Genomic DNA, 22,685 nt, shown 5'->3' with positions numbered 1-22,685 from the left:
ATCCTTTTATTTTCTCTATCCCTTCTCTCCCGTACTTTGAAAGCCTCCATATTTCTCACTTTTTTTAATTAAAAACAAAACACAAAAAAAGCAAGGGAGATCTTCCTTTCTCTTTTGGTCCCTTTACACAGCACTGATATACTGAGTAAGCATGGTAATGAAAGTCCCATACATATGTGCAATATCGGGAAAGCCCCAGGATTCGGGGGGAAAAATCAGGAAGAGCAACAAGGCGCCATTATACAGGACATTATTTAAGACAAGCTACTATCTTTTTCTTAAATAATGTCATTGTATAATAGCAATACCCATGGTTGGCTTTGTTTGGTCACTTGGGCTTCGCCCTCATGACCGCACTATGCCAACCATGGGTAAATCCAGCATTACCCACACCCAGCCGTGGGTTATTGCTATATTACACCACGCCTTGGTAACCAGATGTGTTGCATCAAATATTTTGTTTGATGTTGTTTTGTCATCGAGCATTCTGTGCTACCAGTTCAGCAAACCAAACAGCATCAGTAATAATGTCTTGGAGTATAGAAAACCCATTGTTTGATATGTTGGTTGCAAGATGAATGTATAGTTTTTAGGGATAAGAAGAAAAATAAAAACGCATTTAATTTAATTTGTCTTAATGAGCTGAATGGATTTTGTTCTTCTAGGGTTGCATTCATTTGTCTTCAGTCTAAGCCATTGCCAAAACAACTCACAAGTCAGTCAGACATTGTTATTAAAATTATAATTTGCAGCAGTGCATCTAGTTTAGTTCCTCTTAAACATAACACTTTCTAATTTTTTATTTCTTATTTTTTTCACTCATGTCATTAGAACAAACCAGACTCTATTTCCTTCATTTTCTTTTAGATTTCTAAGTATACTTTGTGGAAGAAAAGCATACCATTAGGTTTCCTTTCATAAAAGAAACCATCTCATCCACATTGTAAATCTCTGTGGTTATGAGTGGAGAATAAACATAGCAAGACATTCTGAATCCAGTCATCATCCTTAGCAGCAGCACTTCAGTCAGCTTTGGCTTAGTTTACATGTATTTACCTCTAACACACCCATTCCCGCACCTTCCAGTGCAACGGCTAATTTCATGTGGGTTCAGGAACAGAAGCAGAAAATATATCTCTTAGCAACTCTTGGTAATTTAACTATGTGCTCTGAAAGTGATTTTGAAAGGAAAGAATATCTAAACTTAAATTGAGTGCCAGCCATCTGTGCTTAGCCAATGCAATATTGAGGCATGCAATTTACAAACCAAAGTATGATGTGGAGTAACACTTGTGGTTTAGTGGTGCATATTGGGAAACTGGAAATACATGTCCCCTTCCTTGCAGTGCATGCAAAACAAATCAGTATCCTTACTTTTTTGCATCCATAGCATGTTTCTGAAATTAAAATATTCACTTTATTTTGCAATTTAATCTAGATTTTTCAGCTGTGCACCAAACTGTCTGCACTCCAAGCACCTGCTTAAAATCACAGTAATGTCAGGTTACCAAAGGCAACCCTTCACTCAGCAAAGCAGTTCTATATTATATGAATATGCAGCTTAGTGGAGAACTTAGCACTGCATCACTAGTCATTCATAGGTTGTTTTAAAAGTCCTCTTTCTGAACTTCAAACTCTGATCTGTTACCTCATGACACAGTGCAACACATTAACAAACAGCAAAGGCTACGTTTTCGAATCTTGGCCTTAGGAAGGACAGCCAGGACAATAGAAAGCCTGTAGCCTCATAGAGAAATATGTGCTGTAATAATGGTAGTCATTTATCCTTTTTGTACAGCTATAGTGCAGCAACACTTCCTCACCCTGCATATTTATCCATTGTTTTCCTTTTGTGTCTGGTCTGAGCATTAAAGACGAATTAACATCTCTGAATGAATGTACAAACAGAAAAGACATCATCCTCAAGCTCTCCTGACAGTTGTTTTGAGCTGCAGTACTCTGATTTCTCCAGCAGCTGTATTTTTGTTCATTTAGCAGGGCATGTCTTCTTACTCTAGTCATCATGCTTGAGTTGAATGCCATTGATGTAAAAAGGAATTTGGAATGTAAGAATTGCAGTTTTATACTTGCCATGTTTCTTTTATAGTTCGGGTGCTTTCAGACAGAAACTGCTGTGGTGCAAATTAATTTGAGGCAGTTATGATCCTCCTTGACATTTATTTGATTTCCTTCCTCTTCAGAGCTGCAGGCCTTTAGTGCTGTTATCATTTAGGTAAACCCATTTTGTTCACTGTCCACAAACATATGCCTACGTAACTATGTGCAACACTCTATGTAACAATCTTAATACAGATCTGTATTGTGACATAACTACTGTTATTCTCCGAATTCTGTCCCTGTGGATATATATTCCAGTGTTTTACTAAATCTATCTAAACCTTTTTGTGGTGTTCTCTGTGATTAGGAGCATGATGTATCAGAGCTCTGAAATCATTTCAAACACTGTTTTTTATTAGCTCCTGTAGAGCAGAATGCAAGTGATGTGTGTGCTATATCTTTAAGAAGCATGTCAAGGCTATACATGCACATATAAATTCCAGACACATGCAATCCTTAGTGCCATTTTGAAACTGCAGCCAGGAAGAGAGCATGCAAGATTGCAGTTGTTAGTTTGTGTATAAGTTACTTAAGTTAAAGTCAGTAATCTTCTATAGTGATGTGTTTATATATAATAAAGCTGTTTGAAACAAAGAGTATTTTATTGTGTCCTAGATAGGAGAGTGACAGCTCATGTCAAGCATATATTTCCTAGCTGGACTTTTTTTAATCAAGTGTGTATGTGTGTGTGTGTGTGTGTGTGTGTGTGTGTGTGTGTGTGTGTGTGTGTGTGTGTGTGTGTGTGTGTGATGATGGAACCTTCCTGGTTAGTTCCCCAAGATGTCTAAATTGCTTTGCATAAATTTCCTTTTATAAATCCATATGTAATCCTTTATATCTTCAACAAAAGCAAATTATTTCCCATTAATCCCCTCTGAAATGTCAGGCAAAAATACCAAATAACACTGGTCTCAACCCAAGGTCTTGGGAAACTCCAGTTAAAATACCAATCCATTTAAATAATACCCCACCTAGATCTGCCACCATTGTCATGTGACCAGGAATACAATTTGCCTCATCCCTTCTAGCCAATTCTAGTTTATCATTTTATTTATAATCGTATGCCCCTCCCCCCACTTTCTTTGTGTAGATAGATCTCAAATGCCTTACTGAAATAATTGTGAGTTATATCCAAAAACCTCTTCTCATTAGCCCTTTTAGTCACCTGATATAAAAGTTTAGCTAGGAATTTTGGAAAAGTACACTCTAACCCTTCCCTCTCAGCAGTGCATTCATGTTTTTGAGAGGCAAAAATACATTTTCAGTGCTGAAAAAAGAAACCCTGAAATGATATGCTTGAGAAAACAAAATAGCCAAACATCCATTCTGAATAAAGGTACTTTTTAACAAAGTCTATAACTTAAAAAAATGAAACAGGGGTAAATATGTCACTGCTTTTGTTTTCTTTTTTATTTAAATTTTAGCAAAACATACCTTCAACACAGGTAGGAATACAGCCTGAGAAACATGTTCTTGTTTTTGTTAGTGTCAACATCTAGCTTTAAACAGAGAAAACATCTATGTGTGTTAATAGCAGATAATGTAGTTAAGTTACAGCAAATGACACAGACTGTTTTAACCCAGAAAGTACAAGGTTTGACATATATTCTGCATATTCAAAGCATTCTACATCCTACTATACCTAATCTACCCTATATAAGTTCTGTTTAGGATAAGAAATAAATAACAGAGGATGAATCCTAAACAATGATAAAAGTAATCTTTTGTCACACTTGATTTATCATGAATCAGCTGGTCAATAAACAACTTTAAGTTTTTGACTTTCCTTGCCTCATCCTTCAATTCTGTACTGAAACACCTTCTTGTATCTCCCTGTTAACTGTGGTACAGCAGTCAACAAGAACTTTAAAAATAGTCACATAGATTCCCCTCCTGCTAAAAACATAATAATAAATAAGGACCGCCAGTAAGAAAAGTACTGTTACTGTTTCCAGTGATTGCATGTAATTGATATTAGGCAAGAACATTACTAAAAAGGAGTGAATGAAATGGTGACAGTATGTGTGTACTACTTAGGTATTTGCAAGTAGGTAAACTGCCTTAGGTTGTCTGTTACACCAGCATTAAGTTGGTTGAAACAAGTCCTAGCGGCCTACTTCTCACCTGGGGAAATGAAAGGGTTATATTTGAAATGCATGCAATTGTGCATTCAGTTGTGGGCAAACCTTTTATCATACTGGTTAGCCTGGACAAAGTGACCACCACAAGGGCAAGGGTATCACTATTTCAGTAGGTGGAGAAATAGTATTTTTATTTTTCAGTGAGGCAAAACTACACAGTTGTATAAGTCAGCATTATAATAATTATAGGTTGCTTTTATCAGCTGTACTTTTTCCTTGTAAAGCTTTATGAAATAATACTGCGTGTTTCCTTTTAAACATCAGCAATTACTTCCTTTACAGACATATGCATAATCATTGAATGAACTGAAACAATATAATAATTATATATTATACAGAAGTATTGGTGAATGCAATAAAGCTGAACAAGTATTTTTGTTTTATGTTGAGCTTTACTCAGTAGTCCTGCAGAGGGATGAAGCACCTATTGAAAAGACTAGGGAATCCTTTATTTTACATTATTTACAATCCTTTTATTGAAAATTTGCATCATAAAATAAACACATTATTTTGTGAATAATCTCATACAAATATTCCCCCTACTCCTTTTGCCACAATAATAGTTTTATCTTATATAATATTTCTGCTAAATTCCATTTCTTATTAAACAATATTTTTTTTTTCAATCTAGCCTCCCAATACATTCTAAATTACTCCAAACAAATGTTATTCAAATTTTCCAATAATAAAACTTCAATATTTTTCCATAACTTCTTTACTCTTTCACATTCTAAAAACATGTTATATTGTCTCTACTTCATTACAAAAATAGACATAACCTTTGTGAATATATTTTATATAACATATTAACTTAATCTTCACCATTCTCCACATTTACTTTTAAGAATATATGATACCAAACTTATACTACTTTTATCATTTTCAGCTAACATTTTAAATAAATTCATAGAAGGCCCATATACAATTGGGTTAATTACACCTTAACCACCATATTTCTAATTCATATATAAAATACCCCCAACTGGATTTAATCTACTATCCCAGTAACAAAAAAGTGGCTTCCAGAAATTCTTTTTCTATTCTAATTGGAATCATATATACCTTAGCCAAATAATCTATATTACACAAGATACAGTAACTGGATTAATCAAACACATCTTTTTCTTATTAGATATTCTAAATACTTTCCATAATCTTGCTGTTCTAATATTTTTTCAACTTCAGCTTTCCATTGTTCATAAATAACTTGTTTCCAAATGTAAGACCTACCATACTTAAATTCTGTTTCTACAAATTTAATACCTTCTATATCCCCTAACTTACCTAAACCACAACTTTTTTCATTATTTAATTCTAAACATACTTTTCCCAAACAACTACAAACACAGCTATGGATTTTTCTCATCCATCTTTGCTATTATAATAATATCATCTACATATGATAAAAAACTTGGATTTTATTTACATTCATTTGCAGAATAATTTCCCCTCTAACATATTTCTCAACTTCTTAGTTGCTACCACATTCATAACTACAGAGCACAATATCCCATTTATAACACACTGTTGCCTCAATCCTCTATTCATACTGATTCTGTAACCTAACTAACCATTAACTAAAATCCTCACTTAGCATTGTTACATACTGATTTTAACACCTTCAAAAGCCACCCAGCCATACCATTTCTTAGAAAATACACCATGAACTATCATAATCTATACAAACACCTTTTAACATCACCTACTAATAGCTTCACATCTTTATTCCTATTTAAAATAAAAGCTACCATTTGTCTTGCAGCCATTAACAGATCCTAACTACCTTTACCTGTAACACCAAACATTCTCTTCACCAATACTTTATCAATAACCTTTCATGAAAATCTTATGGTCCATATTCTTTAATATTATTCATTTCAAATTCCTAATGTCATTCCTTTCAACTGTCTTTTTCCAAATACATTTAATGACTCCTTCAAAATATCTTCATCTACAGTACATTCCTGTAACCATTCATCAAACACATTAATTAATACATTCCTGTTGCTCCTTTAATCTTTCATAAGATTCACACCCTATATCATCCTCACCTGATACAGACTCAGCGTTAACTTTATCCAATATTGTATTCATTCAGCATTAACTTTACCCAATATTGTATTAATTTCCCCCAAAGTAATTTATCTTACTAAGCTTTTATTAGACACCTTAGAAAATTTCTTAACATCCCAATTAGCTTTAATATTTTTACCTGATTTATAAACTTATAAACATATAGCTCAACAGTCAACACAATACCCTTTTAATTCCTCACAATAATTTATTCACCATTTTTACCTCGTTCATACTACTTAACACAACTTTAACTCATTTAACAAAAATGGAGAAACAGCCTCTGTTTTCCTTTTAAGCAGTACTCTTGCTTAAATAACAAATTCTTTACTTTTCTTTAATTTTCAAAAAGATCCTTTTTATACCTAAAAATATCAGAATTATGTTCTAAAGTACTAATCAAACACTTTGTTTTTGTACTTTACTTTGTCTTGTTTTCTTTTATCCACTTCCAGCTCTAAAAATGTATTTAGATTTTCTTTAAACAAAGTCCACCATTTTGTTCATGACACATAAAAATTTTCTAATTGTTTTATGGTCACCAAAATATATCAGACTGTGTTTCCAAAACAGCATTATCAGTGCTTTTCATTAATAATTTGTTAATTATTTTCCTTTCTACAACTTCATTATTTTATTCAATCCAAATACTTCTAATATCAGAAAAAGAAAATAATTTTACCGCCTTTACTATTTATGAATTGTTTTACATAAAATGCCCCTTTTATATGTCCATCATTCTGTATTCCATATCTTTAAATGTCCACATTTCATAACCCCTTCATTTTCCTAACATCTACTTCCTCCTTTTTTTGCCCAACTTTAATCCATAAGTGTAATTTCTCATATTTAGTATCATGTATGCTTTCAATAATTCAAAAAACTCGTCTCTGTCATTTTTTGATGAAAATGCATAAATATCTATTACCCAAAAAAATGTCCTTACCTCTTCTAACATCTACAATTGCAGCCCCTCCTGATTTTGCAATACAAACATCCAAAACTTTTACATCTTCTCAAACATAAATACCATACCAGTAGATTTCTCTCTACTAAAATTCCATACTATACTTCCGCCCCATAGTACCTCTACCTGACTTCTTTCAACATATTCAACAAGCATTGTATCTTGTAAACAAACAATTTCTGCTTCAATTTTTTTACACCATTGTAATATTGATATTATCTTCCCATTGTTACCACAGCTATTGACATTAACTGATAGAAATCTGCAATTATCCCCTTCCTTTCTTATTTGAAGTTGGGTGAAATATTTTAAATCTTTTTTCTTACCTTACACTTGCACCTATCAAATTTCTTTTCTTAACTTCTTTACCATTACTTCACAAACATCTGACTTACCACTTTCAGATTTTTCTTCATCTTTACCTACAGTCTCAGTACAATCCCCCTCATACCTTGTCTCTAGTGTCATAATCTATTACCCTGTCTTTTTCTTCACATTTTATACTATTTCCTTTTTCTTTCGACAATCAAACCAAAAAGTATCATTCCCCTTTACATATTCTACATTCTTTTTCACATTCATTCATCATATGACCTTTTTCCTCTACTTTGATTCATTTGATTTTAGGACATTCATTTATCAAATGATAAAAGTCAATAGAAACATGCCTCTAGCTTCCTTATACATCTAATAGTACCCCTAAGTCCATCAATGTGTATGACACTTGACAGTTGTTTTACAATATATTTTTGTATATTTTAAAATAGCATCCATCTTCCACCTCCCAATTTAAATGTCTCTTTCATCTTTTGTTTTTACAGTGTCATGAACTGGATAATGCATTAATGAAAACAGTTTAAAAATCTTTTAACTCTATTTCATGTGTTCAAACTTATACATTCACCTTCTTCTTTAAATGAGTCCCTTGTCCAGAAAAAATAAAGTCATTTAATGGATAACTGTCTTTTTCTTTTCACAGTGAAACAACATTTTGCTCATTAGTCCTTCATTCTCAGATGTTAACTCACAGAAATGTTCTTTTCCTAAATGAATCAGTGATCTAATATCCTTTGCCTCAAACCAAAAAAGGTAAAACTAAATTGCACTATACTTAATATCAACAGTCTCTTCCTTGTTCTTTATTATCCTTTCCATAATTTTTTTCTTTTTAATAAAGTTTACAGTAATTTTTGTCCTTCCTACCACTTCTGCATATGATTTCAGACTCATTTCCTTTTCTCCAACACTTATAGTCATTCTTCTTTCTCCAATTGACTCATCCTCAATTTCATGAACTTTATCCTTCATCTCAGACCATAACATTTCTGATCTTTTTTATTCACCAGTGCAATACGTATTTCATCAGGTAATCCTCCAGATGCCACCTCATTAACCACAACCTCCTCAAACTCACCCAATTTTAAGTCAGCTAATTACTGACCGTAACATCCACTGAATTTTCTTCATTTATTAAACTTCTCTCTGAATACTTTCCTCCAGCAATGCAACAACTTTCTTCCTTCTCTATTAGTCCTATATTTCTCCAGGCCACCTCCACACCAGAATGGAAACAGGAAGTATACTTGCACAACTGCAGCCGTTCAACAACAAAAAGAGTAGGTGATGTTCCTGATGTCCTAGCCAAATTTCTCCTAGTAGTATAAATACACCTCCAGTCACCCCTGAAAAGAGCTCACTAGCCTGATGGGACCAAACTGGTTAACAAAGGATAGATAGATAGATAGATAAATAGACAGATAGATAGATAGATAGCTAGATAGATATATAGATAGATAGATAGATAGATAGATAGATAGATAGATAGATAGATAGATATTAGTCAATTAATTAATGTATTTATTTAGTTTACTGGTATTATATTCCAAATTTAAATATGTCAATTTGTTACTGATAAGAGAGGGATAGACTTAAAAATAAGACTGTTTCTTGAAAGGATTTACTACAAGTGTTTTTAAAACAAAGAAGCAACAAGCTATACCAGCTTCACCCAGAAAGATTCCATATTCGATATAGATGTGTGTGCTGCAACATATGTTAGTGAATAATGTTGTTTACTGGCTTGAGTGTGACATGCTGCCTCAAGATATGCTATGCACACAGATTTTTTATTTTATTTCCTTTAAAAAATAGAACAGAAAATAAAAAAATAATATTCAATTTCTAGCCATTAACTCTGGCAGTAGTGAGTAAGCTCCTTCACAGTAAATTTTAGAGCAGTTTGCTGTATATATTTTCAGTCCATTAACATCTACTCCTTAAAGATAATGAAACTTGGGAATTTAAGTACATATATCTATATATAGACAGAGAAAAATAGATATAGATATAGATATCATGATTTCAGTTTCAGCACTTCATATATGGAGTCAATTAAGGCTATGAGGAGCTGTTAATTAGCTACCTTGTGTAGTCCAGTGTATGGGTCCTTCTGCCTCCTTTTGTCTGCTGTGTGACTCTGAGCAGGTCCTTAGCCGGACAGTGCTCTGGAGCAATTTGTAAACTGTCCTAGACTACTCAGTGGTCTACTAGATCACATGGCCAGTAACTACCTATGAACCTATAAGGAATGCAGGTTATACAGAGTTACTATGAGCTCTATATTATTAATATTAAGCTAGCTCCCTTGTTTTTAACTATGTTGTGCCTTTTTAAACATGTTCTGATGGGATTTCCATCATTGCAGCATGCATGTTACAATCAACTCTGAATTTAGCACGATGTGAAATTGCATTGCTTTTACTAATCTAGAAGAATGTGTTTCTATTTAATTTTACTGCAGAAAAGTTCATTGTTAAAATGCTCCCACTTATTGTGTCATTAAATCACAGTGTGCTTTCAAATTCTGTCTAGATGTTGTTCCTTTTGGATCCCTACAAAAGGGAATTACAGGTAACCAAGTTGTTATGCATCTTAAAGCTCTGTCACAATATGTTATTTACAGTACCATCAGATGTTTACATTTTTGGTCTTTTAATTTATGGAAGAGTATGCTACCCTTTTTGACTTGGCAAGTGTTGTTATGAACAGCTGTATCTTAAAATAACTTAAAGGCTGGCCATGTGAGGTTTGATTGTGTGGCATCCAGTTAGGAAACACTGTTATGGTTTGTTTCAGGTTTATTGCAAAGTCAGACAAGATAGTGTTTTCAACAGATAATTATTCATACAGAAGAAGACACATGGTCTTTGTTGCCTGTGTACTACAAAAACAACAGCTATGCAGTTTATAAATATCATTAGTATTTGGTCACGCACCACATCAAGAGTAATAAACTCATTGTGATTTATTTTGATCTTAAATTGCAAGGATTCTTCTGAAAACTGGACTCATGAAGATATGTAAACAACTACCGTTCACATCTACAGAATGTAATCAGTCTTCTTTTCATAAAAGAGATGTTACAGCTTATACTACCAAACACTGAACTTTTTATAGTCATTGCACAATTTTTATTTTCAAAACACTAGTATGGCAGGATATTATATTTTTATTTTCTGCAACAGATACAAATATGAATATTTTAATCACTATTTTTGGGATGTAGTATGCAGCTAGCAAACCTCTTTTAAGGAAAGCCTGAATCTCTTAATGTTCAAATAGTAGTTTTGCAGACAATCCTGATACAGTTTTCTGAGTACTGCTAAATGTTCCTTCATTAATAACATCAAACACATGGTAATATTTTAAGGTAATAATCATAATACAAGGAAATGTTCTTTACATTATCATGAGTTCTGTAACATTAACACTGGGCAGAATCTTTCAAGCCAAGGATTCTAAATATTTATGCACTTCATGTATGGGATGTGTGACTTACAGGAAGCATTAGCATTATAATCTAATCCATAGATGTGGAAGTTATAAACAGTTCCCTGAAGGAGTTTGCCTAGACTTTGACTTTGACTAGAACTATCAACGGACTGTATATAAGGAATGCGTGTCTAACAGTAGATCAGTTCCAGTAACTGAAAGAAATAACAGAGGCTAAATTAACCTACCGATATTTTTTTCTCTGAGTCTGGTATAATTTCAAAATGAGAATATAAAATCTCAAGGGAGGACCAAGGGCTATGTTCTCTTGCACTGCATTGACATATGTGTCCGTTTTACTTTTCTTAATGTTCTTGACTTACTACTTCATTTATGATGTTTCTTGTATCATAGATGAGAATAATGACATATCACCACCAAGGATGTAATACTATGTATGTACAGCAAAAAATGTTGTAGTGACACTCTAAAATCTAGGGGGAAATAAAAAACTTTGTCAAGTACCTTTTGTTAAGCACCTTTCAGTGCCGTTAAGCTCTAGTCTTGAGCTAAGGCATTAACAGCACCCAAGACAAAACAGCATCCAAAGCAAATACTATTCTGTATCACCCAGACTGCAAGTTGTATTACTGTTCTGTATCACACAGACTACAAGTTCTATTACTGTTCTGTATCACACAGACTACAAGTCGCATTACTGTTCTGTATCACACAGACTACAAGCTGAATTACTGTTCTGTATCTCACAGACTACAAACTGTATTACTGTTCTCTATCACAGACTACAAGTTATATTAGTGTTCTTTATCACACAGACTACAAGCTGTATCACTGTTCAGTATCACACAGACTACAAGTTGCATTACTGTTCTGTATCACAGAGACTACAAGCTGAATTACTGTTCTGTATCACACAGAATACAAGCTGTATTACTGTTCTGTATCACACAGACTACAAGGTGTATTACTGTTCTGTATCTCACAGACTACAAACTATATTACTGTTCTGTATCACACAGAATATAAGCTGTATTACTGTTCTGTATCACACAGACTACAAGGTGTATTACTGTTCTGTATCACACAGACTACAAGCTGTAATACTGTTCTTTATCACACAGACTACAAGGTGTATTACTGTTCTGAATCACAGACTACAAGCTGTATTACTATTCCGTAACACACAGACTACAAGTTGTATTACTGTTCTGTATCACACAGACTACAGAACTGTGGCAGAATGAAGTGTCTAACAGCTTTTAAAGTTGTTCATCCATTAGAGAGAGACAAAGACTTCACTTTTGCCCACCGTCTGCGTGGCAGATCTCAGTATATTATACTTTTCAATGATCTAAAACAAAATGTACTAGTGGATTTAGTAAAGTTTTATTTAGTATTTTTACTTTTTTTCTGATTTGGTGGCTTGAGTTCGCTCTTTTTTGTGCTGTGCTGTTGTGACTGTACTTGTTTTTATCCTCTGAGCGTTCCTGGTTTTTACTGTTGTATACTTTTCTATCCTACACTTTTTTGTAACTAGTAAGTACATCAGGGCAGTTAAAGCTACGTTTAATACAAAATGCAAGCAGTTTACATCACAAAGCATACTGACGCAGTCCCGGTTGCAAACATTATACATCGCTTATAATCTATCCAATCATTTTCAGTCAAACATTACATACCTCATTTAGGTCCTGACATCTTTTAATCCTCATTCCTCCCCTGTATATATTGTTCCCACAATTCACATTTTTCCTTTGCAGTTTGCTACCTACCCTTTTCTAAAGATCTCATTTCCAATTGTTTTATCTCTGTTAATATATTCACTACTTTTAATACAGTTGATTTAGATTTTGATTCCCATTTTCTAGTAATTACTTTTTTGGCAGCCACCATTATTAGACACAGCAAGACCTTACCATGTCTAGGCAATTCCAATTCTGTATCATAGCTCAGAAATTCATCTCCCTCATCAGACCAATCTGCCCACCCAGCATTTCTGACAGTGCATCCCACAGGGAATCTTTAAAGCCTGCCAACTCACCGCACTCCCAGAAAATATGTTCTCAATTACCTCTTTTTTCTCCTTCACAACCCTAACACTTACTGTCTGCCTAAGGAAAAATTCTCTGAAGTCTTCTTGGGGTATAAAAATATGTAAACATTTCCAGGCAAAAATCCTAAATCTTCTAGATTTTGTTGCATATTTGGAAGGCATACATAGATCCTCCTGTTTTTTTTTTTTTTTTTTTGTGAATTTTTTATCTAATCTCTCTTCTCAATCTTTTCTAACTTCCTCTGACTGATTCTTATAGTTATCGTGGAATATTTTATATGCACTATTAATTATTCCTTTTTTAATGGCAGCTTCTGTTCTACAGTCTATTAAAAACTCTACCAGTGCTTTTGGTGGGTACCCTTGTTTCCTCTTGCGTTCTTCCTGTATGTCCTAAATATTCTTTACCAGATTGTCTTCTGCTTTTCTGCACATGTGCCTAAACCACCATAATCTGTTGTCTTTGACTTTTTCTGCAACTGAAGCTACTTTGACTTCTGCTCTTATGTCCTCATTTCTTCATCTCTCCCACAGTGGGCATCCTACCACCTTTCTCAAGTAGTTCATCTCCATCACCTCTAGCCTCCTCAAGTGCTCTGCCTTTACTGCCCAGATTTTTTAACTATGCTGTAGTACTGGATGCAACACTGTTGTGTACACCTTACTTTTCAGCTTCTTTGGCAGTCTTCTGTCATACACTACACCTGACACTCTGTACCAGTTGGCTGCAGTCCTCTAATTCTAGCTTTGACCTCCTTATTTAGACCTCCCTTCTCCTCAACCACCCTTCCCAGATACTTGAAGCAGTTAACCTGTTCCACATTCTTGTTTCTATCTCAATTCTTAGCTTCTTCTGATTTCTCCATTTGCTGCCATTACAACCATCTTATCTGTACTCAGTTTCCTCCCACATGCCTTCAGTTTTGCATTCCATTTCCCTATCCTTTGCTAAAGTTCTTGTTCAGAGTCTGCCTTTAATGCCACATCATCTGCATACAGCAACTTTGTTGATCTGTCCCCTCTGACCTATTTGCTAATGTAGACCATCACCCATGTGAACAGCAGTGAGCTCAGAGCTGAACCCTGATGCATACACACTCCCACTGGCAACCCCTCTTTGAGACCGTACACTGTTCATACTTGAATCATTGGGTCCTTGTACGTAGCTTGCACTAACTCTAACAATGTTTCTGGGACTTTGAACCACTGCAGTACTGCCCAAATCAGCTTTCTTGGGACCTTGTCATATACTATCTCCAAGTCTAGGAAAGCCCAGTTGGGCTCTTTCCTCATCTATAGTTTCTTCTGAACTATGTGTCTCACTGAAAACATTGGGTTGTTATGCTGCATCCTGATCTGAATCTAAACTGTTTACCTCCCATCTTACTTTCTACTATTATGTGTATTTGTTTATCAGTCACTCTCTCTAGAACTTTCATGCAATGTCACAGGAGTTTGATACCTCTGTACTGCCCGCAGTTGTGAATGTCTCCTTTGTTCTTGAGATATGCTTTACCTTCCATACTGCAATAAGTATCCTCAAGGAGCCATTTCTCACCTGTCTCACCCAACATCTTGATCATACCTGCTGTGACCTCATCTGAGCCTCTTGCCTTCCCTGATTTCATTTTCCTTAGTTCTGTTCTTCCTTCTCCTATGGTGGGCTCTTGCTCTTCTGTCATTGTAGGCTGTGTCTGGGGCAGTACAGCTTATGTGGGGTTTTCTTCATTCAGAAGCTGCTGGAAGCACTCCTTCCATCAGCTTTTGATGTCTTGTGGACTGGACAGCAGGTTGTTACCGGCATCCCTTATGAAGGGTGTCTGACTATCTTCTTTATCTTTCTATTTTTACCTTATATCCTGATAGAGTTTCTTTGTGTCATCAACTGAGCTACTTTCCAGAAGCTGGTACAGTACCTCTAATGCTTTATTACTATTCTAACCCCTCTTATAGCCTCTTTGTTAACTAGCCAGTATTCCTTCCTAGTCTGGTCCATCTTTTTTATCTCCCACTTTTTCCTTGAAAATCCTTTCTTTTGATGACTTCCTGGACTTCTGCATTCCACCACCAGCTTTCCTTAGGTACTTTATTTCCTAACCTTGTTCAGCCACAAATCTGTTCTGTAGTTCTCACACATGCTGTTTTGAGGCACTGCCATTCTTTTTCAACTCCACCTATTACTTCTTCTTGTTGAGGTGCTATAGAGCCCTGAGTAAATTTTTGAACTGTTGTCATGCCTTTTCTCCAGTCAACATCCAGGTATTCAGCCTGCTCTCTGTTGACCTTAGAGCCTTCTCTGACCACTGCTTGAATCTGATTGTGGCAACTAGTGTTTTATTCTGTGGGCTATTTCACTGAGGTTGACTTTTCAATCACTGATTCTACCCCACTGCCCTTTCTTTGCAAGGTGGAAGGCTATCGGAGTTGCATGTTAGCCATTCTTGTATGTGATCTTGTGACTGTCTGCCTTGCTGACTATATTGGTCACCATCAAGCCATTTGCTAGACAGCAGTCTAGAATGGCCTCTCCTTCTTTATTCCTGTTCCTCCACCCATGTGGGTTCCAAGCAGTCCTGATATCCTGTTCTGTCTGTACAGATATGTGCATTCAGGTTACCCATTATCAACACCAATTCATATTGTCTTGCTTAATCTAGAAGGACCTGCAACTGCTGTCTGAATGCAATCTTTTCCTCACTATCGCAAACCTGCTGTGGGGCATAGGCTGAAATTATGAAAATTGCCTTAGCATTACACTGGAGTTTGATTGCCATGAGTCTGTCATTAGTTCTGATGACATCCATCACTATTGTTGGAAGCCTCTCTATCACCACAATTCCCATACCATTTCTAGTCTGTCTTCCTCATGAGTATTAAACTCTGGATCCCAAGCCAAGTGGCTTTGCTGCACTGTACTTCCATCTTGTCTCCTGGTTACATAGGATGTCTAGCCTTCTCCTTACCAACATGTCATCTACTTCCAAGCTCCAAACTGTCAGTAAACCTACCCTTGTGTAACAATTTTAGTTTATGTTTGGTAAGTTAATTGGCTTTATGTCCAGTTTTTGCTCAACAGAACTATCCCAGGTAACTCAGGCTGGGTAGTTAGACACTGGCTAGCCAGTAGCTTATTGACCCTAGGCTTTATGGCAGGCCCACTGGCCAAAGGGGTACATACAGTCCTTCCACCATTAGCATGGGTTCCTGGCATAAGTAAGAGTAGGCCAGGTCCTCTATGAAATTACCACTGATAAATACCCGTGTCCACTTGGCAGCATTAGTCAACACAACTGAATCACCTAGAGTTGCATTTTACACCATCAAGTGGTTTACCCTGTTATAGTGTGCAGTCTGTGATCAGTATTTTCCTATTTTGAAGATAGTACAAAAGACAATGGATGCCCAAAGCTACTGGCCTTTACAAGTGTACCCCTATAGGGTACCTTCTAAAGTCTGTGCTGCTGCTGCTGCCCACAACTCCATTCTTAGATGAGTTTCAGAGGGAAACACCTAGCATATTTTTGGGAGGTGAGAAGAACCACTCAGACACCTAGAGAGAACAAGCAAACTCCATACAGTCATTGGCCAGAGGTCAGGATCAAACCTTGTACCTTGTGCATGGGAGATGATGATCTAAACAATTATGGCAATTGGCTTTGCTTCACTTAATATAAAAAAACAATAATCTAGGTAGCATATTAATCTTTTTCAGAAATCCAACGGAGGTTAGTGCTGAACATTTCAAAAGTGGCACATGTCACTGTATGGTCATGGGCATAGCATTGTCATAATAGAATTTACTACACAGCTGAATACCTAGCAAATGCCAGTCTCAATGGCATATAAGTAACAAGTAGAATGCTTCTCTAAGAATGAGTTGGTGGCTGCCTATATAAACCAAAATGCATTCCACCTTTACAGCTTCCTTACCTATGTTGTCACATACTGATGTTCCTTTTGGAAAAGACAAATAATTTATTTAATTATTTATTTATCGCTTGCTTGCTTTTGTTGATTGAGGTAGTTAAACTGGGCTGTGGTAGCCTCTTTTCAATGGAAACCTGGGAAGAAAAGCTCCAGTTAACAAAATAGACAGTTTTATACAACAGAGCCTAAAGTTACAATATGGACATACAATAACTGGAATGCAGGTGTACTAGAGAGAAATTACAATAAGTAAAATATAGAGTCATACATGTTAATATATGAAACATTGGCATACACCGTTTAGTTTAAAATGTCAGTTTACTATTTTACATTAATGGGAAGGAGAAATATCAGAGAGAAAGTGTGGGAGATAGAAGTAGAAAGCAGATAGAAGGTGTGGAAATGTGAGCAGTATGTATATTTGTTAGGTGATACAGAGGGAAAGAAGGTTGTAGTGAAGCTGTGGTAGATATAAAGGTAGTGAGTATGAGCTGGAATTTTGATGGAGGGGAAAAACTTGTAAAGGGTAAGTAGAGATGGTAGAAGTGGGAGTAAGGACAAGGGCAAAGGGGTAGAAGACAGTAGGAAATGTACATTACAAATTTGCTTTCTTGAGGTATATATGGGCAATGTAGGTGTATAGAGGCCAAGGTAATCTAGTCTGGAGAGGTGCAAGTGCAGAGCCAACTGTTTTAAAATGTTGTTTTGGCAAGTTCTGGAATCTGGATAGGTTGCTTTTTGCCTGATATTGGTAGGGATAGAATTCCAGAATTTGGAGACATAATGAATGAGGCATTACTCTTCTAGGTACCTCTTCAGAGCCAAATCTGTAAGTGATACTTACATTAATCAAGTGGGTGCTCCACTAAAGGCCTGCTACCCTACTTGCTCTTTCCATTTTAACCAAAAGCACACAGGCTCTGACTTTCTTACCCAGCACTAATTTAAGATTTCTACTTCTTCTCCTGTGATAAGTGGCTTTGTTTCACCAACAAGTGAATGCCACTTGACTGGAGTATTTATCTCTTCAAAGCTTTTGAAGTCCCCAAATCTAATCTCCTTTCTCCCAAAAGCATCACCTCCCTTAACCTCCTATCATGTTGCTAAAGGCCTCAAGCATTCCTTTGTCACTTTGGCTACCTGAATGTTGGTGCGGTAGTGTCCCCATGTCCATTCTGAAATACTTGATCCCTAGGTGGCCATCTGCATGTGTAATGCACTTCATGTAGAATTGGGCAAAATGGCATGAGATCAATGTTCTTCTGGTGAAATTTAATGAGCAATAGGATTTTTCACTAGATTTAACATCGTCACCCCCCCCCCCCAGCTGACTGCGCCAATCCAGCATTGTTCCATGCAAAATGATGGAATGACAAATATCCCAGGGCAAAGATGTATTTGTGGCAATCTGTTTATGGAATATCTGGTCATACAGCAACCATCCATGTCCACTGTCATCTTTTGCACCCAAGGATAATGAAAACATACAATAACATATGGATGGCCTGTTCTTGCTTCTTTCTACTGTCACTGATATGAGATACATAAACCCATGGACCAGCCAGCACTGTGGTACAGAGGTATAAAGCTCTGACTACATCCTAAGCAACCTGGATTTGGTTAACAGATTGGATGTCTGAGGTGGTAGCAAGTGAAGAATGGGCATGCCCATCTGAGAAAGAGGGTTGGTGAACCTTACAGATGACCTCTGGTGGAGGCCAAGGACAGACAGGGGACATTGTCTACTGGGAGGCCAGGCACTGACTGAGTCACCACATTAGCGGATGATACACCAGCACACTCACTGCATGTCTGTCGCTAGACAGTATGGATTCATGCAAGAAGAGGCAATTCAAGGTATAATAAAAAATTTCGGGATGTTCTGATCCCTTACTGACACCAAACATGGGCCAGACACAATCAAGGAGAGGCTTGTTGGGTTCAGTAGACCCTGAGAATGAGGACAGGCTACTAGGAGTAGCTAATGGTCAGCAGCAGGGTTTGGTTAAATATTTAATAAAAAAATACCTAATTTTCCTACATTCTTGCCCTACACTTGTCTGGACTATGATTATTTAGCATTACTAGAGCCCCTGTATTGCCCTTCACCCCTCACTTGTCATACTTCAAAATCCTCTGGACCCCTGTGCTGACTCATAACATCATAGACCCACTTAATCCCTTTCCATGACTTTACCTACACTGCTGGCATTGTATGTATATGTATGGGTTCATGTTGTCAGCCATCTACCACCTGTAGGTCCTTACCAAAGCCAGAAGAGGATGCCAAGTTAGGACTTGCATGTGTATGTGCCCATGTTATCAGCTGTCTACCACCTGCATACCCTTGCTTGGCCTGGGTACCACAAAGGGGTAAGACTGTAACTCACTTCCTTTCTCATTTTAGCTAATAGCTCTAAAGGAAACTACAGGATGTCCAAACTGACTGTATCCTCAGTGACCATCGTCATTTGACTCTGGCCTGATCCCCAAGGAACTAACATCCTCTCTTTATCTATCTCACCATGAGATCGCCAGCTTTCTTCCTCAACTACTGAACCTCCCCTGCCTCTGAGATTATAAAAAGGCATCAGTGTACTTGCCTATATGCTCAATACTTTCTTCACTACGATCGATGTCACCTGATGTTGGCTACATCTGGGTTGGTCCTCCTCAATGACCTGTGCCTTTGCTGTTCTCAACTGTTTGGCACTTGGTCTCCTTTACTGCTCAACTCTTTCCACCACCATGGTTGAAAACTGGGTACATTTCCTGGACCTTTGCTGTCATTTCCTCCTTCCTCCAGCTCCTCCAGGCCCTTTTTTCTTTACTTTATTGTGGTTCAGTCAGCAGCTCAATGTTTGCCTCATGGCGTATTTGAGTTTAGCCATGTAGACTGCAGAAACAGCCCTACTGATTAGGGTAAACAAATAATAACAGTTATTAACAACATCGCTAAACACCACTGTTCCAACTGCCTAATTCTCATTATGCTATGTACATAATGACCCAACAATAATACAAAGAGATAGACTGTCCTCTGATCCATGCATTTACTTTGTCTGGGAAAGCTGGTGGGGTGATGAGTGGGAGGAAGAAGACTGAGGGATAAAGGGGTGGACAGAAAAAGAGACACTCTTTCATGACATCTGGTAGCACTGCTTCACTTCCCCAGCTGATCAGCCTCACCTGTGTACTACTGCCTAATAACAGGAGCTGCTCCAGTCACAGTTCACACATAGTTCTTTCAGGTACACATGACACTTACCCCCATTTTAACTACTTCTCCCCTTCCTTTCAGTGGCTTCTGTTTTCGCTTGATGTGTTTCCACCTTTTTATACTTCTTGCTCTCCTTCCCTGTCTTTTTTTTATAATATGTTTAGGAACGGAATAACAATAGGCTTTTCTTTACAAATGAAGATGAAGAGGTCCCAATTTCTAAACAAACTTTAAATAGAGCAATACAATTGCTACAGTCTTTAAGAAATTAAAGGTACTATCCCTCACCAGTACGCACACATAATTAGGAATTTTCTTAAGCAGCTAGTTAACCTTATTCAGAGTAACTATTTGAACTGGGACAGCAGGCCTAAAGTCAGTTGCATTAGTAATTGAATATGAGTGTCACTGACATGAAATATACTTGAGAAGGAATTAAATATTCTGAAAAGCCATCATAACATATTCCAGTAATATGCAAAAGGACACTATACGCAAGAGAATGACTTGCCCTCTGACCCCGTTGTACATGCCCTACCTGATGCCATTTCCAGTGCTACATACACTACCCCTTTTCCATCCACACAGATGGCTGCCACACCAGTCTGCAAGGACACCCAGACTTAAACACGGAAAATACACTTTTGCCATTTTTATTTGAGAAAAAGAAAACACATTTCTTATTTTGAAGGTCCCAAAATAATAATCTGTTACACTGTCCAAAGTCACCTGGGTGAAATAAATTAAGCTGTTTAAATGCTACTTGCTTTTCTGACATCTTAGGCAACTATCCATATACTCCTCAAGATAAATTCAATAAATATGTTAGAAACCTTAAAGGAAGGTATACTTGACAACAGCATAGTTCATCTCCATTGTATTTGATGCCATCTATCTGATAACAGAATAGTATGACTTTATCATCTTTGACTCTAACACTGCCTCTAGTTTTCTTTTCCGGTTTTTGTAGAAATGATGTCATGATGTGCACCTCTGGTTACCCCAGTAATGTTAAAAAGTAGTGTGATTAGTACTGGGATACACAGTCATCTTTACCAAACAAGTAACTTATATTCTGTACAAAATGGCTGCTCAGTAAAAACTATGTTAACAGTTCAGTTATCATGAATACAATAGCACCAGGCACTAGATGCAGTATATTATGGGAATGGGATACAATCATTTTTGAAGTGGCAATACCAAACAATAGTCTTAAAGTAGGAAAGGCTATAGTATGTATTCACAATATAGACAGACAGACTCAAGCAACAACAGCATTTTACTTATCATCACAACATGTAACAACAGCAAAGGGGGAGAGGTTCTGACATTGAACACACTAGTGCACTTAAACATTTTAAGAGACTGTCTGCCATTTCCACACCAGCAGACCAGAGCAGAACTTCAAAACTGTCTTCTGCTTTTTTTTTTTTTGGTGGGAGGGGGGGGGGTTGATGGCTAGCAGCATAAGTAAATCCACCATATTAATGATCTAACCTTAAAGTACATATACCCTCTTTAGTTGCAATGCCTCTACCTCCCAGGATCCAGCTGCTGAGAGGCTTAACTGAAAGCACACATCAATGTCCAAATCCAGTTCTCTTTTTGGTAACCTATCAAACTTGTTCCTTTTAATTGTATCCTTAGAAGTGTTACCTTTTATAAATATTACACACACACACACACACGTGTGTGTGTGTGTGTGTGTGTGTGTGTATATATATATATATATATATATATATATATATATATATATATATATATATATATATATAAAATGCTCTTTTTGGCCCTCCCCATTCTTCCCAGAACCATTAAGCATGGTCCCACAGACTCATTTGTCCAGGACTTATCTACATCCAAAGACATTTGACATGGGGGGTGAGTGCTGGGAACTGTGATGAGTTGTAAGATTTCATCAGGTTTTTCATTTCAAAATGGGCCTGCTTAGCAACATGGTCTGATTAGTATTGTCTGCAGCATGCTAGAGTATGTGGTATACTATACTCTCAACCTCTCACTGAAATGACAACCTCTCACTGAAATGACAAAACAGTGTTTATACATAACTGCTGCCTATACAATCCATTAAGTTGCACATGGGCTTTCTCTTTAATAACTTCTACCTCTGTAAAATCTTAGAATGTGTAAATGCAGCTACTGTATGTGTATAAATGTAAATAGAAATGTAACTACTCTGTTGAACTGGAACTTAGTATAATGCAATGTAAGCAAATGGAGCTTTCTCCCAAGGCCTCCACTGAAAATGGGTATCACTCAATCATACTTTCCTAGTAAACAAAGACAAACAAATAAATAAATAAATTAGATCAGAGGTGTCCAATAGCTGGGCCTAGGGCCACAATCTGGCCCACCAAAGCATTTTATCTAGCC

The sequence above is a fragment of the Protopterus annectens genome, chromosome 1.part0, assembly GCF_019279795.1.
Source record: "Protopterus annectens isolate FY-2018-M chromosome 1.part0, PAN1.0, whole genome shotgun sequence".
NCBI lineage: Eukaryota > Metazoa > Chordata > Ceratodontiformes > Protopteridae > Protopterus > Protopterus annectens.
The sequence above is the reverse complement of the archived record's forward strand: the minus strand, read 5'-3'. Positions refer to the sequence as shown.